At 39.7% G+C, this 21,055-nt stretch overlaps 1 long non-coding RNA gene and 1 pseudogene across 1 annotated transcript in view; both read left to right on the top strand.

The window, feature by feature from the left end:
• Positions 1–21,055, top strand: part of LOC123595733 — a 59,521-nt gene that overhangs the window by 5,301 nt on the left and 33,165 nt on the right. Inside the window, exons 3-5 of the long non-coding RNA XR_006711353.1 lie at positions 7,236–7,480; positions 8,117–8,289; positions 15,847–16,033. This is a non-coding gene — a long non-coding RNA (uncharacterized LOC123595733). The remainder of the gene's footprint in view (positions 1–7,235; positions 7,481–8,116; positions 8,290–15,846; positions 16,034–21,055) is intronic.
• Positions 4,932–5,115, top strand: LOC123596671 (annotated as a pseudogene).

The raw sequence follows: 21,055 nt of genomic DNA, 5'->3' as shown, positions 1-21,055 counted from the left end.
AATTTTATTTATCTCAGTGGTTCATTCATAGTTCATCTTAAGCTTTAATTCAATTAGATTCAAGGCAATTTAACACATATCTATTGAACATTTTCTGTATGCAAAGCTCTGTGATTAGCCCCCGTAGTCTGAAATTTGTCCCTCACCCCTGCCATGTGTAAGAAAAGCTTAGAGAGTTTTTAACAACTATATGCAAATTAATGAAACTGGACTGCTTTTTTAACACCATATACAAAAATAAACTCAAAATGGGTGTAAGACTTAAATGTAAGACCGGAAACCATAAAATTCCTAGAAGAAAACAGAGTAGGTAAGCTCTATGACATTGCTTTTGGCAATTTTTTTTTGGATCTGTCTCTCAAGGCAAAGACAGCAAAAGCAAAACTAAACTATTGGGGCTACATCAAACTAAAAAACTTTTGCACAGCAAAGGAAACCATCAACAAAACAAAAAGGTGATCTGCTGAATGGGAGAAGATATTTGTAAATTGTGTGTATCCCATAAGGGGTTAACATTCAAAATATATAAAGAACTCATATAACTCAATATCAGAAAAACAATCCAATTAAAAAATGAACAGAGCTGGGTGCCTGGGTGGCTCAGTCAGTTAAAGCATCTGACTTCAGCTCAAGTCATGATCTCACAGTTCATGAGTTTGGGTCCCACCTCAAGTGAGCTTGAGCCCTGTTTTGGGTGAGCCCTGCTTCTCCCTCTTTCTCTGCCCCTTGCTCATTGTGCTCTCTCTCTTCCTCCCTCTCTCTCTCTCTCCCTCTCAAAAAAGAAGAAGAAGAAGAGAGAAAGAAAGAAAGAAAATGAATAGAGGCCCTGTCACTTTTCCAAAGAAGACCTCCAGATGGCTAACAGACACACTAAAAGATGTTCAGCATGACTCATCATCAGGGAAATGCAAATCAAAATCTCAATGAGATATCACCTTACACCTGTCAGAATGGCTAGTATCAAAAAGATGGGGGGGTGGGGATGACAAGAAATAACAAATGTTGGCAACAAAGTGGGGAAAAGGGAACTCCTTGGTGGGAATGCAAATTGGTACAGCCACTGTGGAAAAGTGTGGAGGTTTTTCAAAAAATTAAAAATAGAACTACCATATGATCCAGCAATTCCACTTCTGGATATTTAACCAAAGAAAATGAAAACACTAATTCAAAAAGACATATGAACTGCTATGTTTATTGCAGCATGACTTACAATATCCAACATACAGAACAACCTAAGTGTCCATCGATAGATGAATGGATAAAGAGGATGTGGTATAAATAAAAAATTTTAAAGAAAAAACAATTTTTAAGGGGATGTGGTATGTGTGTGTGTGTATATATATATATATGCTTACACATGTGTATATATATATATACACATACATATATATACATATACAATACCATATATATATATACATATACATATGTATACCATATATATACATATACAATACCATATATATATATGTATATATATACACACACACACACACCATATATATATATACATATACAATGGAATATTACCTCGTCATAGAAAAGAGTGAAATCTTGCCAATTGCAAAAATATGGATGAACCTAAAGGGTACTCTGCTAAATGAAATAACTCATACAAAGATAAATACCATATGATTTCACTTACATGTGCAATCTAAAATATAAAGCAAACAGATAAGCAAAATAAAAGAGAAACAGACACAGATATAGAGAATAAATTGTTGTTTGCCAGAGAGGAGAATAGGGGGTATGAATGAAATAAATGAAGGAGAGTAAGAGGTATGATGTTCTAGTTATAAAATAAATAAGTTGTGGGAATGAAAAGTACAGATTAGGGTATATAGTCAATGATATTGTAATATGTATATGGTAACATATAGTAGCTAGACATATTGTGATGACCATTTCTTGGCATATATAAATATTGAATCACTGTTGTACACCTGAAACTAATACAATATTTTATGTCAATCATTGTTCAATTAAAAAAATAAAGAACAGCTCTCTTTTCCCATGTAGAGTTAAGTCAATTATGAAAAGTGTACATTCTCAGAAATACAGAAAAAGAAAGGATCACCACTCTGTCACTTGTGAAAGTTGTCTTGAAAGAATTAAGTTTCCCTTTTTAAGCCAAAACCTAAAATTGAAATACATATAAACCCCTAAAGGCAGTAAATAACAATCTACCTAAATTCAGGACTGAAGAAAAAGGAATTATTTCAAAGTGTAGAACTTCTTGGACTTGCTCAAGCACTGACTTCCTAATGATAAACCTGTCTGTGAAATTTACTCCTTAATTCTTTTCCATCTTCTTGATTTTCCAAGTTAAATTCTTTTTTAATTTTATTGTAGGATAATTGGCAAATATAATGTAATGATTTGATAGGAATATACATTATACAATGATTACCAAGATCAAGATAATCAACACATCACCACCCCACATAGTTAATAGTTAACATAGTTAGCTCTGTGTGTGTGTGTTAAGAATGCTTAAGATCTACTCCCAGCAAATGTCTTTTTTCTTATGTTTATTATTTATTTTGATAGGGAGAGAGTGAGCAGGAGAGGGGCAGAGAGAGGGAGAGAAAATCCCACCCAAGCAAGCTCCATGCTGTCAGCGCAGAGCCTAACACAGGACTCAAACTCATGAACAGTGACCTGAGCTGAAATCAAGAGTCAGATGCTTAACCAACTGAGCCACCTAGGCACTGCCTCCACCCCACCCCCCACCCCAGGCAAATTTCAAGTGCACAATACTATATTCTTAACTACAGTCACCAAATCTTGTTTCTCATCTTGCAGTTCTACCTTCAGGGTACCAACAATAAATCAAAGGACACCCCCTGTGGCTGTAGTAGGCATTGTGATCTAATATGCTTTCAGTTTTTAAGGTTTGTCCCCTATATGCTATATATTTGAGAAAGAAACAGCGGAGATAACACAATGCTAGAACAAACTCCTCTTTATCCCAAAGGTAAGCAGAGTCTCAAATGCATCTAAGCATCTCTAGCCTCCCTGGCTTGGTTGCTGTTTCCCAAGCCTGGAAGGCGTATTCCCACATGTCATGGGTTGAACCGAGTCCACCAAAAAGAAATGTTGAAGTCTTAACTCTCAGTACCTATGAAAGTGACCTCATTTGGAAAAGGTCTTTGCAGATGTAATCAAGTTATGATGAGGTCCTACTGGATTGGGCCTAAATCCAATCACTGTGTCCTTACAGAAAAAGGAATGCCAAGGGTTGCCAGTAAGGATTAGAAGCCAAAAGAGGCAAGGAACAGATTCTCCCTCAGAGCCTCCAAAAAGGACCCAACCCTGCTGACACTTTGATTTCAGACTTCTGGCCCTGCAAAGTATAAGAGAATAAATTTCTGTTGTAAGCCACTCAGTTTGTGGTACTTTGTTAGAGCAGCTCTATGAAACCAAATACACCACTGTAGGTGGTAGGTGTAGCTGTTCCTTCTACCTGGAGTAGTCTTCCTCCAGACATGGATAACTCACCTCCGTCATGCATTTGCTTAGTGAGGCTTTCCCTAACACTCTAGTCAAAACCACTACCCCTCACCCCTGTGCTGCCAATCCCCTTACCCTGCTCTACTTTTTTTAATTAAAAAAATTTTTTTTAGTGTTTCTTTTTGAGAGAGAGAGACAGAGAGCAAGTAGGGGAGGAGCAGAGAGAATGGGAGACAGAATCTGAAGCAGGCTCCAGGCTCCAAGCTGTCAGCACAGAGACCAATTCAGGGCTCGAACTCATGAACCATGAGATCATGACCTGAGCCAAAGTCAGATGCTTAAGGAACTGAACCACCCAGCCACCCCACTCCTTTTTTTTTTTTTTTTTTTTTAAAGAAAACTACTTTATTAGGGCACCTGGGTGACTCAGTTGGTTGAGCATCCAACTTGATTTTGGCTCAGGTCATGATCTCACAGTTGGGTTTATGGGTTCAAGCCCCTTATCAGGCTCTGCACTGACAGCACAAAGTCTGCTTGGAATTTTCTCTCTCCCTCTCTCTCTCTGCTCCTTCCCTGCTCACACTCTCTAAATGAATGATGAATTAATTCATTTAATTAATTAAATATTTAAAAAAGAAAACTACTTTATTAACAGCTGGCAATTCTTACAAATTCCAGGCATGTTGCATAGCCTCTGCTCAGCCCAGTCATCTGCTATGGGCTCAAAAACATCCATTTCTAAAACAGCTGCCTAGATTTTGTATAAGTATTAAGGAATACTTTCGTGCAAGCTAATTTTAGCTTGCATAAAATAAATTTGTAGTAAACAAAAAGCTTCAATGTAGGAAACTGCTCTCTAATTAAGAATTTAGTACTTCTTTTTACCAAAATGTAAATAAAGGGGTTTCAGCTCAGGGTCTTTTCAGCAACCCTCCAGGTGAGAAAAAAACTTTTAACCTCCCACTTTTCCTTCTCTACCTCTTATCTTCCCTTTCTTCCCTCTTCTTACCATCTGTTCTGTTTGCTTTCCCACCGACATTCTTCTTCCTGTTGTTTCCTCCTCCTTTCTCCCTCTTTATTCTTTTCCACCCTCCTTTCATTTACTTTCTTCCCTCCCTACTTTCAGTTGTCCTTTTTATCTCCCTTCCAATGTTGAAATCATTACGTGCTTATAGAGCCAAGTAAACTCCAGCTCTGCTTTTTTTTTTTTTTTGCATTTATCACCTTCTAACATACTATACAGTTTATTCATTATGTTTATTGTTAATTATATGATCAATGTTTATTGTTAGCTGTGAACTCCATAAGGGTAGAGAGTTTGTTTCTTCCACTTCTGTATCCTTAGGGCCTTGAACACTCAAGGGAATGCATATGTAGGTAGTAAAAAATAAAGAATGGCAACAAGGTGAATATCATGCAAGATGAGACTATAGTTTCCTTTGGAGGGAGATGGAAAGTTATAATTTGGAAAGTACATGAGCTTTGCGCAGTGGCAGTATCATAGCCAATGAGGTTTATCCGAGGTGTGATTATTGCTAATTGGAAAGTGTATGCAGGGCCTTCAGACTTGCAAGTAGAGCTCTATTTCTTAACCTGGTTAGCAGTTAAAGGCATGATTACTTTCTCACAACTTGGTAAATTGTACATTTATGTTTTATACATCTTTCTGCATGAGCCATTTTTCACAACAAAGAGAAGCTTTAAGAATTACTTTTGGGGCGCCTGGGTGGCGCAGTCGGTTAGGCGTCCAACTTCGGCCAGGTCACGATCTCGCGGTCCGTGAGTTCGAGCCCCGCATCAGGCTCTGGGCTGATGGCTCAGAGCCTGGAGCCTGTTTCCGGTTCTGTGTCTCCCTCTCTCTCTGCCCCTCCCCCGTTCATGCTCTGTCTCTCTCTGTCCCAAAAATGAATAAACGTTGAAAAAAAATTAAAAAAAAAAAAAAAAAAAAAAAAAAAAAGAATTACTTTCATTTTGGGGACGCCTGGGTGGCTCAGTCCATTAAGCGGCTGACTCTTGATCTCAGTTCAGGTCATGATCTCACAGTTCATGGGTTTGAACCCTGCATCAGGCTCTGCACTGACAGTGTGGAGTCTGCTTGAGGGTCCTTCTCTCTCCCTCTCTCTCTGCCCCTCTCCTGCTCTCTCTTTCTCTCCCTCTGTCTCAAAATAAATAAACACTTAAAAACATTTAAAAAGAATTACTTTTATTTTTTTCCTATGGGGAAAGTTATTGCTTAAAAATATTATTTATAAAAATGTCATAACTTTGATGATTATATTAAATAGTACAACATAGGGGTTCCTGGGTGCCTCAGTTCATTGAGTACCCAACTCTTGATTTTGGCTCGGGTCATGATCTCACAATTCATGAGTTCGAGCTCCACATCAGGCTCTGCACTGATGGTGTGGAGCCTGCTTGGGATTCTCTCTCTCTTCCTCTCTCTCTGTCCCTCCCCCCAACCCCATCTCTCAAAATAAATAAATATTAAAAGCAACAACAACAACAACAACAACAGTACAACATAGTGTCCCCAAAAGCCATAAAGGCATTTTATTTTAAAATATGATCTTAATAGAAGTGATGTGTAAAGCAGCAACATGACATACATAGCTACTGTCACAAAACAAATTACATCTCCCTAAACTTAAATGTTGGAGCTGTAAACTGCACCCTTCCCAATGCGACTGTATTTAGAGAAGAGGCCTTTACGAAGATAATTAAGGTCAGGGGCTCCTGGGTGGTTCAGTTGGTTAAGCGTCTGACTCTCAATTTCAGCTCAGGTCATGATCTCACAGTTTGTGGGTTCAAGCCCTAAGTCAGGCTCTGTGCTGGCAGCGTGGAGCCTGCTTGGGATTCTTTCTCTCCCTCTGTCTGCCCCTCCCCTGTTCAAGCTCATGCGCTCTCTCTCTCTCTCTCTCTCAAGATAAACATTAAAAATTTTTTTTTAACATTTATTTTTGAGAAACAGAGTGAGACAAAGCATGAATGGGGGAGGGGCAGAGAGAGTAGGAGACACAGAATCTGAAGCAGGCTCCAGGCTCTGAGCAAGCGGTCAGCACAGAGCCTGATGCAGGGCTCGAACCCACGAACTGTGAGATCATGACCTGAGCCGAAGTCGGACACTCAACCGACTGAGCTACCCAGGCGCCCCAAACATTAAAATTTTTTTAATAAAAAAGTAAAATTAATTAATTAGAAAAGAAGATAATTAAGGTTAAATGAGGTCATTAGGGTGGGGTCTTGATCCAGTAAGACTGGTATCCTTATAAGAGGAGGAGACACCAGGAATACACACAGAGGAATGGCCACGTGAGGAAACAAGAAAGTGGCCACCTGCAAGAGAGGAGAGAGGATTCACCAGAAACCAGCTCTGCTGGCACCTTGATCCTGGACTTCTAGCCTCCAGAGCTGTGAGAAAATAAATTTCTGTTGTTTAAGCCCCCAGTTTGTGGTATTCTGTTGTGGCAGTCTGAGGAGACAAATATAGCTGCCACCCCAGAGTCACTTTTGTTCCCATTCTTTTATACCTCTTACCCTTGTCCCTCTCCCCCTCTCAAAAAAACTGAGGTGTGATACGTTAAATGATATATAGATGTGATGGTTTAAAAAACATGTCCACAAATCCTCTGATATATCTCCCTTCAAGAAGAAGAGCTTAATTCCCCTCCCCTTGAGTGTGACCCTTTTCTAACTCATAAAATAAAGTAAAAATGATGACATATGACTGAAGAGACTCTGTAATAAAAGGCACTATGGCTACCTTCATGTTCTCTCTCTCTCAGATCACTCACTTTGGGAGAAGCCAGCCACCATGTTGAGCCATCCTATGGAGAGACCATGGAGTAAAGAACTTAGGCTGAAAGTCAACAGCTGTATGAGTGAGCCATCTCAGAAGGGGATCCTCTAGCCCCAGTCGAGCTTTTAGATGACTGCAGCCCTTGCACACATCTTGACTGAAACCTCATTCGAGATGCTGAGCTAGAAACATCCAGCTAAGCTACCCTCAAATTCCTGACCCACAGAATTTGTGAGATAACATGTTTATTTTAAGACACTAAATTGGGAGTAATTTGTTACTCCAATAGGTAATTTCTAGAGGCTAGATTACTCTTACATAAGAAGGAGATAAGGAGACATAGAAGGAAAGATCTGGAAATGAGTTAGGAGGAAAAAGAAGTGGAAAGAGGGTATAGTGAGGAGAATTTCAAAGGTGTTCACTCATTTGGACAGACAGGATGAGGTTAGGGCAGTGATATATGAAATGGGACTTTGGGACAGAGAGATGTTAAAAGGTTTATTTAAGAAATTTTTCTGTTTTATTTGGTATAAATCTCTCCCCTGTGTTCCTAAAAAACTTTAAATAAAGATCTACATATCTTTAAATAATAATAAATAATAATAATCCAACTTTCCCAGTGATTTAATGTGTCCTTGGGCTCATGAATGACTTATGTAAGTCAATGCTAGTAATTTTATCCTTCTTTACTAGACACTCAATTTCCCAGTTCTTCTTATTACGTGGAGCCATGGACAAAGTTCTGGCCAATGAGACATAAAGGGAAGTCTACTGGGAGCCCCTGGGAAATATTTTGCTTCCTGCTGAGTAGAGACACACACTTAAGAATTCACTAGCATTTCCCTGACCTTTCTTCCTATCTTACAGGTGTGTTGAAAAGTTGTATGAGGCCACTGTCTTGTGCCAATGAGAAGCTAATTGTGATGATGGGAAGGCATCAGGCAGGGGTGGCTAAGCATAAGGACAGAAAGCACCTAGAGCCATGGAGGCAGCCTGAGTGGTGGCATTGAACCTGCAGTGCCTTGTTCCAATCTCATTAGGTGAGAATATTAATGTTCTTTTTTGCTTAAGTCACTTAAGCTACAATTACTATGGTTTTCTGTAATTTGTGTCAAAATCATTCCTAACCGATACTTAAGATGCATATTTTCTTAAAGATGGTGCCCTCAAGGGCACCTGGGTGGTTCAATCGGTTAAGCATCCAACTTTGGCTCAGGTCATGATCTCATGGTTCATGATTGGAGCCCCACGTTGGGCTCTGTGCTGACAGCTCAGAGCCTGGAGCCTGCTTCAGATTCTGTCTCCCCATCTCTCTCTGCCCCTCCCCTGCTTTTGCTCTGTCTCTGTCTCTCTCTCAAAAATAAATATTTAAAAACTTAAAAAAAAAAAAAAAGATGGTGCCCTCAAGCCAAGCCACATAATATGTGTGGACCTGAGACATACTTCCTGAGTTCAAAATCCCCTTCCACTTCATCTAGTAGCCCTCTAGCCAGGAAGTTACCTCAGTGTCTCAGTTTTTCATCTATAAGATGGAGATAATTCTACTTTCACCATAGGACTGTCATGACCATTAGTTGCCTTGCCCTAATTATTATACAACAAATATAAATTGTCATTATTTTAAGAGTTTAAAAACCAAAAATTTAGTATTCAAAATCTTCAAAAAACCACACAATCCACGGGGCGCCTGGGTGGCTCAGTTGGTTGAGCGTCCGACTTCGGCTCAGGTCATGATCTCACAGTTCGTGGGTTTGAGCCCCGCATCAGGCTCTGTGCTGACCACTTGCTCAGAGCCTGCTTCAGATTCTGTGTCTCCTTCTCTCTCTGCCCCTCCCCCGCTCATGCTTTGTCTCACTCTGTTTCTTAAAAATAAATAAATGTAAAAAAAAAAAAAAAAAACAGAACAATCCTCACAAAATGTGAAGTTTATCAACTACGAATTTAGGGCCTGTAGATATTCCGCTACTGTACATAATCATCATATTTTGGATGGATGTGAAGTGACTTCGGTTTTTAACTCTTCAATGAAGAAAATTTCAAATCTATACAAAAGCAAAGAGATTCATACACTGAATCTCCATCTACCCATCACCCAATGTTAGCTGCTTATCAACAGATTTCCAATCTTGTTTAATTGTGTCACTTTCCCTGTAAACACTAAGTAACTTTTTTTTAAGTTTAAGACAGCGAGAGAGAGAGAGCGAGAGAGAGAGAACCCAAGCAGGCTCCTCACAGCCAGCAGAGCCCAATGTGAGGCTCAATCACACAAAACATGAGATCATGACCTGAACCAAAATCCAGAGTTGGACACTCAGCTGACTGAGCTACCCAGGCAACCCCTAAGTAACTTTTTAAAATTCATTTATAAGTCACTTTAATTTCACAAAAAAATTAAATATGTGTATATATCTCTAGAACTAACAGCTTTTTTTTTTTTTTTAAGTTTTCCTATATTTGTTTTGAATGTAAGACCTCAGACTGAGATCTTAATGATGGCAGTTGAAAAAGTATGGATTTTGGAGCCATCTCTAGATTGGGTAAAAATTCCGGTTCCACTTCTCTCTAGCTATGTGATCAGAAGCACATCACTTACTTTCCTCTGGGCCTCAGTTTTTTCACCTGCAAAGAGGAACAGACCAGCAGTCACGACCCACTTTCCAGGGTCACTTTGAGAAATAAATAGCAAAACAATGGTGATTAATACCTATAATTTGCTAAACAAGCCAGCCACTGCCCTAAACACTTTTCTGGTAGTATTGTCAGTCCTTGGCACTTGGCACTTGCCTGGTGCCCAGCAAATGTTGCCTTTCAGTCCTTGGAGCAGGTTTTACTACAGTAAAGTTGACCAAGTGCTGGCACTGGTTATGGCAGGCTGGTGAGAGAAGGTAGTGCCTTACCAGACACAGTCCTCCACAAAGTGGGGGCAGCAGGGGTGGCTGAAGAAAGCCTTCTCGATTTACTAACCAGTCCAGTTTGTAGGGAAGATGACGGATGGAAAAGGAGGAAAGAATGAGGATAAAAGGGAGTGTAGGGTCAGGAAGAGACGAAAGTATCATGTTTTGTTTTGTTTTTTTTTAACTGTTATTTTTAAAGTTTATTAATTTGTGAGTGAGAGAGAGAGCACGGGGGAAGGGGCAGAGAGAGAATCCCAAGCAGGCTCCCTGCGGTCAGGATGGAGCCTGACAAGGGCTTGATCTCATGAACAGTGAGATCATGACCTGAGCCAAAATCAAGAGTTGGAGGCTTAACTAATTGAGCCACCTCTGAAGTACCACGCCTTTTGTCTCTCTTCAGTGCTCTCACACATTGGCTTTTCTGGCTTCACACAGCCCCTCCCAGCAGTTATCACTCTGCACTTACCTTTGGGGCTCAGTAGCTGGGAATGTCGGGATGGGATGGCATAGAGAAGCAGACAGGTGACCTGAAGTTAGCCCCAGAATGACCATGGCCCCATTGTTCAGGAAGACAGTTCCCAACACCCCCAAGTCCTCTGCAGTTCCCATTACTGTTTGATGGGCCTTTATACATTTAGTCTGCAAACAGGGCTCCCTCAGATGGGCCCATTAGAAGAGTCCTTACCACCTCAAGGGGTATGAAGGCTGCCTGACCTTGCAAACCCAGACATTTTCCAGAAAAGGCTCAGAACAGCGATAAGCTGGGAACGGATTCGAACAGTTAGGAAGGAGTGATTCTAAAATCAATGTTTATTAGCAAAGCTTTCCCTTTTTTTTTCTGTTTCTCTCCCCAGAAGACTTTGTGTCTGAACTGGGCTTCAAATTCAAAGTAGGAAATCTACTAATTCTTCTCAAAGGGGTCTGTGGATTCATAACAATCAAGCGCTTGGGTGGCTCAGTCGGTTGAGCATTTCACTTTGGCTCAGGTCACAATCGAACAGTTCAAACGGTTCAAACCTACATCAGGCTCTGTGCTGATAGCTTCAGATTCTGTGTCTCCCTCTCTCTCTGCCTCTCCCCCACTTGCTCTCTCTCTCTTTCTCTCTCTTTCAAAAATAAACATTAAAAAAAATGTTTTTTAAGTAGGAGATGAATTTAAAATGCATATTCCCAGGTTCTGCCTCCAGAATTCTAATTCAGAGGGATCAAGAATCAGCTGTTAAAAAATAAGTGCCCAAATGATTCTCTTTCAGGTGTTTTTGGACATTTCTCCAAAACTGGCCTAAAGACCATTGCATCAGATGAGTCCCCGGAGTCTTGTGAAAAATACAAAGTCCGTAGATATCCTGAATTTTAATCTGCAGGGGCAGAGTTGGTTGGGGGAGGATGAAGAAGGAAGTCCAGGATTCTGCATTTTATTTTATTTTTTAATTTTTTTAACGTTTATTTATTTTTGAGACAGAGAGAGACAGAGCATGAACAGGGGAGGGGCAGAGAGAGAGGGAGACACAGAATCTGAAACAGGCTCCAGGCTCTGAGCTGTCAGCACAGAGCCTGACGCGGGGCTCGAACTCATGGACCGTGAGATCATGACCTGAGCTGAAGTCGGATGCTTAACCGACCAAGCCATCCAGGCGCCCCTGGGATTCTGCATTTTAAAGAGACTTCCCAGGTGAAGGTTTACTCCTGAATTTTAAGAACCACCCACCTAAGGAATAACAAAATGTTCTCTTAGATGGGCTGTGGCCTGGAGGACCTACTTCTGCTGAATCTCATGAAGCTACTTTGGGTGTATGTTCATGAGGAAACCACAACCCCAAGAACTCAACTAAAGGAATGAGAAAAAGACAAGGTACTGAGAATAGGAATTAAGTAATAACCAACAATGGTTCCACATCAAAGAATTTTTATAAAGTCTCTCCAGTAGGAACACTGCAACACATTGGTCCTCTATTCATCCATACTTGGCCTGCAGTGCAAATTTTCTTACATGTAGATGCTCTATAAATACCCATTAAGTTGACTTGAATGTATTCCCTTTGGAGAGCCATACTTTCAACACGGACTTCCATAATTTTTTCCTAGTGGTGTCTGGATAAGCATACATGTATGTACAGGCAAGGGGCAGAGAGGTGATGGTGAACAAAAGTGGGTTTGATAAAGTAAGGAAGATAAAACTTAATGAGTTGCTAAGCAGACTTCAGTTGTAAGTTAGGGAAAGCATAACTACAAGTTCTAATTTGGGTTTACTTCCTCTTTTGCTGCAGAATCTTAAGCAAGCTACTTTCATTTCTCTCTCTCTTTTTTTTTTTTTTAAGGAATATGCCTTGTGGAATTATTTTAAGAAGTAAGTAATCAGAGATTGGAAAGCACCTTTTCCTCTTAGCCAAAATTGTGAAGAGAATCTCCACCATCTGGCATCTAGGCCAGTTCAATGAGACAAGTAGTTTCTTTCTTTCTTTCCTTCTTTCTGTAAACTAAAGATCATTTAGTAGATGTTTATTGAGGATTCATTATGTGCTAGAAGCTATGACTTCTGGGATAGCAAACAAGATATAGTTACTACCTACTATTATTGAAGAAGTGAGGAAATCAAGTGAAAAGTAGAAGTTGAAGGATCAGGGAAAAATCACTGGCCAGCCTTCCTTTAGTGCTGGCAGAGGTGGGCAACATGAAGCTTGCAAATTCATCTGGGAATCCAGGTGCTTCAGCTATCAGAGTGGAACAGCCCAGCCTGGAGTCACTTCTGGTCATCAGGGCCTGCACTTGACAAGAGTCTGGTATGGGGTAAGAGGGAGCAAGAACATACAGAACGTGCCACCAGTGTGGTAGAGAGTGGGCACAACTGAGATAGGCAAACCTCTCTGTGTGTTTCCTCCAGAGCATGGTTGCTCTTTCCCTACTACCTACCAAATCGCATGCTAGCTTCTTCTTTTTTTTTTTTTTTTCCAACTCTAATGCAAATCACACAAGGAAGGGGATTCTGGAAACTGTAGTTCTAATTTGTCCAAAGTAACACCATATATATAAGGAGCTGGGTTGAGAAGTGATGAAAGTTGACCAGGAGGCCAATGCATGATTAGAGGTGACATAATCAGGATGCCTGGTGGCTCAGTCAGTTGAGCATCTGGCTCTTGATTTCAGCTTAGGTCATGATCCCAGGGTCATGGGATCAAGCCCCATGTTGGGCTCCATGCTGAGCATGGAACATGCTCTCTCTCTCTCCCTCTGCCCCCCACCCCCACTCACACTTTCTCTCTCTCTCTCTCTCTCTCTCAAATAAAAAAATTTAAAGGTGACACAGTCAATGCAAAGATTCTGAGCAAAAGTGCTTATTGAGATCCCAAGCTGTTTGAGACTCCTCAGGACTTCTCAAAGTCCTGTGTCAGCACTAGAATTGTCCCACTTAGAGCAAACTGGTTGCATAAAGGGAAGTCAGCTCATAAATGTAAGTCTGATACCCCAGCACAGTGACCACAGGTGCAACAATTACAGATGATCACCGAGTTTTTATCTCAGTGTGACACAACAGCTATTAACAATTACTTTAAGATTTATTTTTTTTATCAGATTCAGGTTCACAAGGTATATAATGCTTATCTGTTCAAATATTTATCAATGCTTGCTTTACATCACACAGAAGAAGTGAAACATCTTACTAGTCTCTGCACGAACTGGACACACGCCCTTCTACCTGTTCTTGCATACAACACCTCAGATTTCCTACCCAAGCATACCAGATTCCCCCACAAGGTATACAATAAATAAAACCTGGTGATAAGGGGGAGAAAAAGAGGCTTTGAGACACAAGCCCTCAGGTCTCATAGCCCTGCTCCAGAAGGATTGGTCATAACTCCTTAAATTAAGATGATGTAGTTAAAAATAGCAGAACTTCCAGGGAACTAGTTTAAATAAATAGGAGGATTTAAAATGAGGAGACTTGCTTATCTCATAAGACACAAGGGCAAGGAATGCAGCCAGCCCTCAGACAGGAGCTGAAATCAAGAAGTAGAAAGCCAACCCTTTCTCTCTGCCCCTCCTCCGCTTGTGCTCTGTCTCTGCCTCTCAAAAATAAATACATGTTAAAAAAAATTTTTTTTTAATGAGGGGGGTCTCCTAGGTGACTCAGTTGGTTAAGCGTCCAACTTCAGCTCAGGTCATGATCTCACGGTTTGTGGGTTCAAGCCCCGTGTCAGGCTCTGTGCTGACAGCTCAGAGCCTGGAGCCTGCTTAAGATTCTGTGTCTCCCTCCCTCTCTGCTCCTCCCTCACTTGTGCCCTCTCTCTCTCTCTCTCTCTCTCTGCCTCTTAAAAATGAATAAAGGTTAAAAAATTTTAAAAAAATAAAAAGAAGTAGAAAGCCAGGAACACTCCACTCCATCTCATTGTCTGCTTTCTCTTCTGCATTTGCTCCTTCTCCCTGCAAACTGATTTCTCTGTTCCTCAAAGCACAAGATGGAATGCAGCTGCCCCTCTTGAGTTGGAAGTGATAGTTTGAAGCAAATGGAGACTGCCTTTCTTTCAGTCCTAATACCAAATAGGGAGAGAATCTGATTCAGTATTCTCTCCATGGACCAATTAGCCTTGGTGGTAATGCGAAATCAGGAAGGCTTCAGTACAAACCTGCAGCCAGGACCCCATCTCAATGGGTAAGGGAGCACCGGTGTCAACACTCTGACTTTACTTATAGAGGATACAAGGTTAATCTAATGCTAGCCAAATGTACAGAACTAAATGACTTCCTAGGGAGACTCCAGAAGTCAAGCCTACTCTTTGACTTCCTACAGTGACTAGAACAGCAGGAGCCAATGCAAAGTCAGAAACCTAATAATATGAGCATTGGGGACACTGTAATCAAGTCAGGATTAATGAAATAAAATATGTCCAAGAGTGTAGCACACACTGTTGATTCCCTTCCAAAACCATTTCCCTGCTTCCTTGCTGTTGCACCTCTAGTTTTGTTCAGGTATCTAAGCTCCTCCATTTGGTCATGTGCTTGTGTGCCAGTCACTTCCAAAGCTCTTAAAGGTGAATCCTGATTAAACCAACCAAGGTAGTACCATTCCCTTTATCTTTGATTTAGGCTTGGGCATGTGATATATATTCTCACCAATGAAACATGAGGTAAAATCATCTGGGTATTTCTGAGAAAGGTTTCTTTATTCCTAGAAAAGATATCAATGAAGAGATTATCTTTTCCTCCTTTATACTTTCGTGCATCTGGATATTGGATACAACCTGGAATTGCTCTCGCCATCTTAGGACCATAAGGAGAACTAACCTAAGGGAAAAAAGAGAAGGGAAAAGTCTGGGGTCAATGGTAACATAATTTATCAATGAATTAACTCTCCTTGGAGCCATTCTGCATTTGGACTTCTTGTATGAGATAAATTCTATTTTTTAAGCCACTTCAAGTTGATTTTCAACTGCAGCTGAAGGCAGCCCAACCAAAACAGAGGATATGGTGGGAATTAAGGTGAAAAAGACAAGCAGATAAGATCCCACATACAGAAACAAGAGTCAGAATGAAGTCAGACTTCTCAGCAACAACCATGAAAGCTAGATGATGAAATTTTGAAGGAAAAGATTTTCCAATATAGAATTTTCAGACCAGCCAAATTATCATTTAAGTATGAAAGTAGAATAGGAATATTTTAATACACAAAAGGTCTCAAAAATTATACCTGCACTGAATTCTTTATAGGAAACTAGAAAGAATATGCTTCTCCAAAATGAGGGAGTAAACCAAAAAAGAGAAAGACATGGAATCCAGTACACAAGAACCTCCCTTAGGAGAGGAAGACATGAAGTCAGTAGACAAGACATCCTTCAAAAAAGGAAGACATGGAATCCAGTAGACAAGACCAGACCTCTATCACGAGGGAAGGCAGGTATAGTAAGACCTTCATCGTGGGAAGTGAAGAAGGAAGATAATCATGGGCAAACTTTGAGGGCACTTCTCTAAGTGGCAAAGCACCTTTGGCATCTGGTACAATGTGTGGACAGGAAAGATGTAAATGTGGGTGTGTGTACTAAAAGAGTGAAATTTTCAGTAGTAGAAAGTCCATAGATACCTAATTTTTTATTGTTTTTTTATTTTAATTCCAGTATACTTAACATACAATGTTTTGTTAGTTCCAGGTGTCTAAGATAGTGATTCAACAATTCTATACGTTACGCAGTGCTCATCATGATAAGTATATTCTTAATCTTCTTTACCAGTCACCCATCTCCCCACCCACCTCTCCTCTGGAAACCATCAGTTTGTTCTCTATACTTAAGATTCTGTTTCTTGGTTTGTCTCTCTCTCTCACTCTCTCTTTTTTCCTTTTGCTCGTTTTGTTTCCTAAATTCCACATATGAGTGCAACCATGGTATGTATCTTTCTCTGACTGACTTATTTCTCTTAGCATAATACTCTGTATCTCCAACCATGTTGTTGTAAATGGCAAGATTTCATTATTTTTTATGGCTCAATAATATTCCATTATAGCAGGTGTCCCTTTGAATTAGTGTTTTCATATTTTGGGGGTAAATATCCAGTCGTGCAATTACTAGATAGCAAGTAGTTCTATTTTTAATTTTTTGAGGAACTTCCATACTGTTTTCCACAGTGGCTGCACCAGTTTACATTCCCACCAACAATGCCTGAGGGTTCATTTTTTTCCACGTCCTCACCAACGTTGTTTTGTTTTGTTTTGTTTTGTTTTGTTTTGTTTTGTTTTGTTTAATTCTTGAGAGAGAGGGAAAGTGCACAAATAGGGGTGAGACAGAGAGAGGGAGAGAGAATCTTAAGCAGGCTTCATGCCTGGCACAGAGCCCAACACAGGGCTCGATCTCATGACCATGAGATCATGACCTAAGCCAAAATTAAGAGTTGGATGCTTAACCGACTAAGCCACCAGGTGCCTGTCTTGTGTTTTTTATTTTAGCCATTCTGACAGGTGTGAGGTTGTATCTCATTGTGGTTTTGTTTCGTATTTCCCTGATGACAAGTGATGATGAGCATCTTTTCATGTGTCTGTTGGCCATCTGGATGTCTTCTTTGGAAAAATGTCTGTCCATGTCTTCTGCCCATTTTTTAATTGGATTATTTGTTTTGGGAGTGTTGAGTTGTGTAAATTATTTAGATATTTTGGATACTAACCCTTTATTGGATACGTCATTTGCAAATATCTTCTCCCATTCAGCAGGTTGTCTTTAATTTTGTTGATTATTTCTTTGGCTGTACAGAAATTTTTTATGTTGAAAAAGTCCAAGTAGTTTAGTTTTTCTTTTATTTCTCTTGCCTCAGAAGACATATCTAGAAAAATGATGCTATGGCTAGTGTCAGAGACATTACTGCCTATGCTGTCTTCTAGGATTTTTATGGTTTCAAGTCTCACATTTAGGTCTTTTTTTTTTTAACTTACTATTTATTTATTTATTTTGAGAGAGAAACAGATCGAGCAGTGGAGGGTTAGAAAGAGAGGGAGAGAGAGAATCCCAAGCAGGGTCCACACAGTCAGCCCAAGGCCTGATTTGGGGCTCGAACTCATGAACCACAAGATCATGACCTGAGTTGAAACCAAGAGTCAGACACTCAATCAGCTGAGCCACCCAGATGCCCCCACGTTTAAGTCATTAATCAATTTTGAGTCTATTTTTGTGTATGGTATAAGAAAGTTGTCCAGTTTCATTCTTTTGCATGTAACTGACCGGTTTTCCCAACACCATTTGAAGAGACTGTCTTTTTCCCTTTGGACATTCTTTCTACTTTGTCTAAGACTAATTGACCATATAATTGTGAGTTTATTTCTGGGTTTTCTATTTTGTTCTATTGATCTATGTGTCTGTTTTGGTGCCAGTACTGTGTAATGTTTTGATTACTACAGCTTTGTAATATAACTTGTAGTCCGGAACTGTGATACCTCCAGTTTTGTTTTTCTTTTTCAAGATTGCTTTGGCTATTCAGGGTCTTTTTGTGGTTCCATACAGATTTTAGACTGTTTCTTCAAGTTCTGTGAAACTGCTATTGGTATTTTGATGAGGATTACATTAAATCTGTAGATTGCTTTGGAGAGTATAGACAGTTTAACAATATTTGTTCTTCCAATCCATGAGCATGAAACGTCTTTCTGTTTCTTTGTGTTGTCTTCAATTTCTCTCATCAATGTTTTATAGTTTTCAGAGTACAGGTCTTTCACCTCTTTGGTTATGTTTGTTCCTAGGTACTTTTTTATTTTTGGTGCAGTTGTAAATGGAATTATTTTCTTTACTTCTCTTTCTGCTGTTTCATTATTAGTGTGTAGAAATGCAACAGATTTCTGTACATTGATTTGTATCCTGTGACTTTACTAAATTCATGTATCAGTTCTAGCAGTTTTTTGGTTTTCTATATATAGTATCACGTCATCTGCAAATAGTAAAAGTTTTACTTCTTCCTTACCGATTTGGATGCCTTTTATTTCTTTTTATTGTCTGAATGCTGTGGCTAGGACTTCCAGTACTGTGTTGAATAGAAGTGGTGAGAGTAGACATCATTGTCTTGTTCCTGATTTTAGGGGGAAAGCTCTCAGTTTTTCCCCATTGAGTATGATGTCAGTTGTGGGTTCTTCATACAAGGCCTTTATTATGTTGAGATATGCTCCCTCTAAACCTCCTTCATTTAGGATTTTTATCATGAATGCATGTTGTACTTTGTCAAATACTTTTTCTGTATCTATTGAAATGATCATATGGTTTTCATCCTTTCTGTTATTGATGTGATATATCATGTTGACTTGTGAATATTGAACCACCTTTGCATCCTGGAAATAAATCCCACTTGATAATGGTGAGTGATTTTTTTAATGTATTATTGTATTCCGTGTACTAGTATTTTGTTGAGGATTTTTGCATCTATGTTCATCAGAGATACTGGCCTTTTTTGTGGTATCTTCATCTGTTTTTGCTCTAAGGGAATGCTGGCTTTGTAGAATGAATTTGGAAGTTTTCCTTCCTTCCTTTCTATTTTTTAGAATAGTTTGAGAAGAACAGCTATTAACTGTTCTTTATTTTTTTTATTTAAAAAAATTTTTTTAACGTTTATTTATTTTTGAGAGAGAGACAGAGCATGAGTGGGGGAGGGGAAGAGGGCGAGGGGACGTAGAATCCGAAGCAGGCTCCAGGCTCTGAGCTGTCAGCACAGAGCCTGACACAGGGCTTAAACCCATGAGATGTGAGATCATGACCTGAACTGAAGTCAGACGCCCAACCAACTGAGCCACCCAGGTGCCCCAGCTGTTCTTTAAATGTTTGGTAGAATTGGCCTGTGAAGCTGTCTGGTCCTAGACTTTTGTTTGTTGGGAAAATTTTTAATTGAGTAGCAACTTAAGCATTTTATTTAGAAATGAGGAGGAAGATATGAAAATAATCAACAAGAATGAAAGTCGTAGCCTGCAAGGAGAAGGAAATTGTGATGGACAGGAGACTGATCCACACTCTTTGTTTTGCTATGGGCATTTTAAACTATGACTTAAAACATTTTAATGACAGGATATAAAAAGAAACAATCATTGCAAAAGGAATAGTAAGGAAGGCTTAGGTGAAAAGTGTAGATAGAAATGTGAAATATGAAAAATAAAATTAAAAAAAAAAAAGAAATGTGAAATATGGTCCCAAGGAATAGGGAGTGAATGGCCTCTGTTGGTTGTAGCTGGTTGCAGAGCAGGAGGTCCTTGAATGCCATCTAAGGAAGGCAAATTTTATCATGGAAGAAATAGGATTTAAGGAGTTTCAGTGTGGGCAGATTAATCCTTGGAAAAATGGAACTTCCTATGTGGCAGGATAGGGGTGGTTTGGAGATGTAATAACTAGGGACAAGAAGACCAGTTACAAAGTTTTTCACAAAGTAACCAAGTCAGAATGGAAGGCTGGAACCAGAGTGGTGGTGAAGAGAAGCAGAACAACTATGGGGAAACTGAGAAGAAAAAGCGTGATGACTTATTAGATGTAAGCACTATTGAGGGAGGAAGGAAACAGAAGACTCTGGTTTGAGCAGTAGGGAGATCCCAGTGGCAGCCCACTTCCATAGGAATTTCCCCAGCTAGTTAGTTCTGTGAAATGAAATCAAATTGGCATAATTCCTATCATCCCACCCCATGTGGCACCCCACTCTTCGGACTATCCAACACATGGGTCAGATCTCATATCACAAATTGTATTAATAGGCAGAATTAACACAAAAGCATTACACATTAATTTCATAGCTGGTATACGGGACTGAAAAGCCCCTGGAACTCCACCAAATTCCTGGCCTTCTGAGCTTAGATGAAGATTTTGGAAAGTTTTCAGAGTCTTTTTGTTTTTGTTGATTTCTGTGATTTATTTTCACTACTACAATATGCCTTCCTGGTGTTCCCAGTAAGAATACCAAGTGCTCACAACGTGCCAGGCATTTGACTTACTTTTTCCCTTTCTATTTTCTATTGTCCTATTTACAAATAGGAGCTGAGGCTGAGAAATGTTAAGGAACCTGTTGTCAATACATCACTTAGCTGTTAAATCCAGAACTGAGATCCAACTCAATCTTGGTGTGGATCCAAAGCTTGGTCTCCAAGCCACTACAGGCCCCTGTGCCCCCATTGTAAACAGCCCCACTCTGCCTTCCTGAAATGAACAGTCTCCCAATAGTCAATGCCCACTTTTATCCTTATGGAAGCTGCTTCATCGGCTCTCAGAATGATATTTAGAAACCAAGATCTGGGGACTGTTTTTGCTCATTACTATTGAGATGTCACTGCTTCCAAGTTCCTTCAGGAGGTATTTCTAATCAATACATGTGTGTACATATGTATTTATGCATGAATGGACATGTATATGTGAATACATATATGTAAATGCATGTACATTTCTATATTGATCTTTTTATATTAAAAACTATGAGTTTACAC

The sequence above is a fragment of the Leopardus geoffroyi genome, chromosome B1 (assembly GCF_018350155.1).
Source record: "Leopardus geoffroyi isolate Oge1 chromosome B1, O.geoffroyi_Oge1_pat1.0, whole genome shotgun sequence".
NCBI classification, from domain to species: domain Eukaryota; kingdom Metazoa; phylum Chordata; class Mammalia; order Carnivora; family Felidae; genus Leopardus; species Leopardus geoffroyi.
The sequence above is the reverse complement of the archived record's forward strand: the minus strand, read 5'-3'. Positions and strand labels throughout refer to the sequence as shown.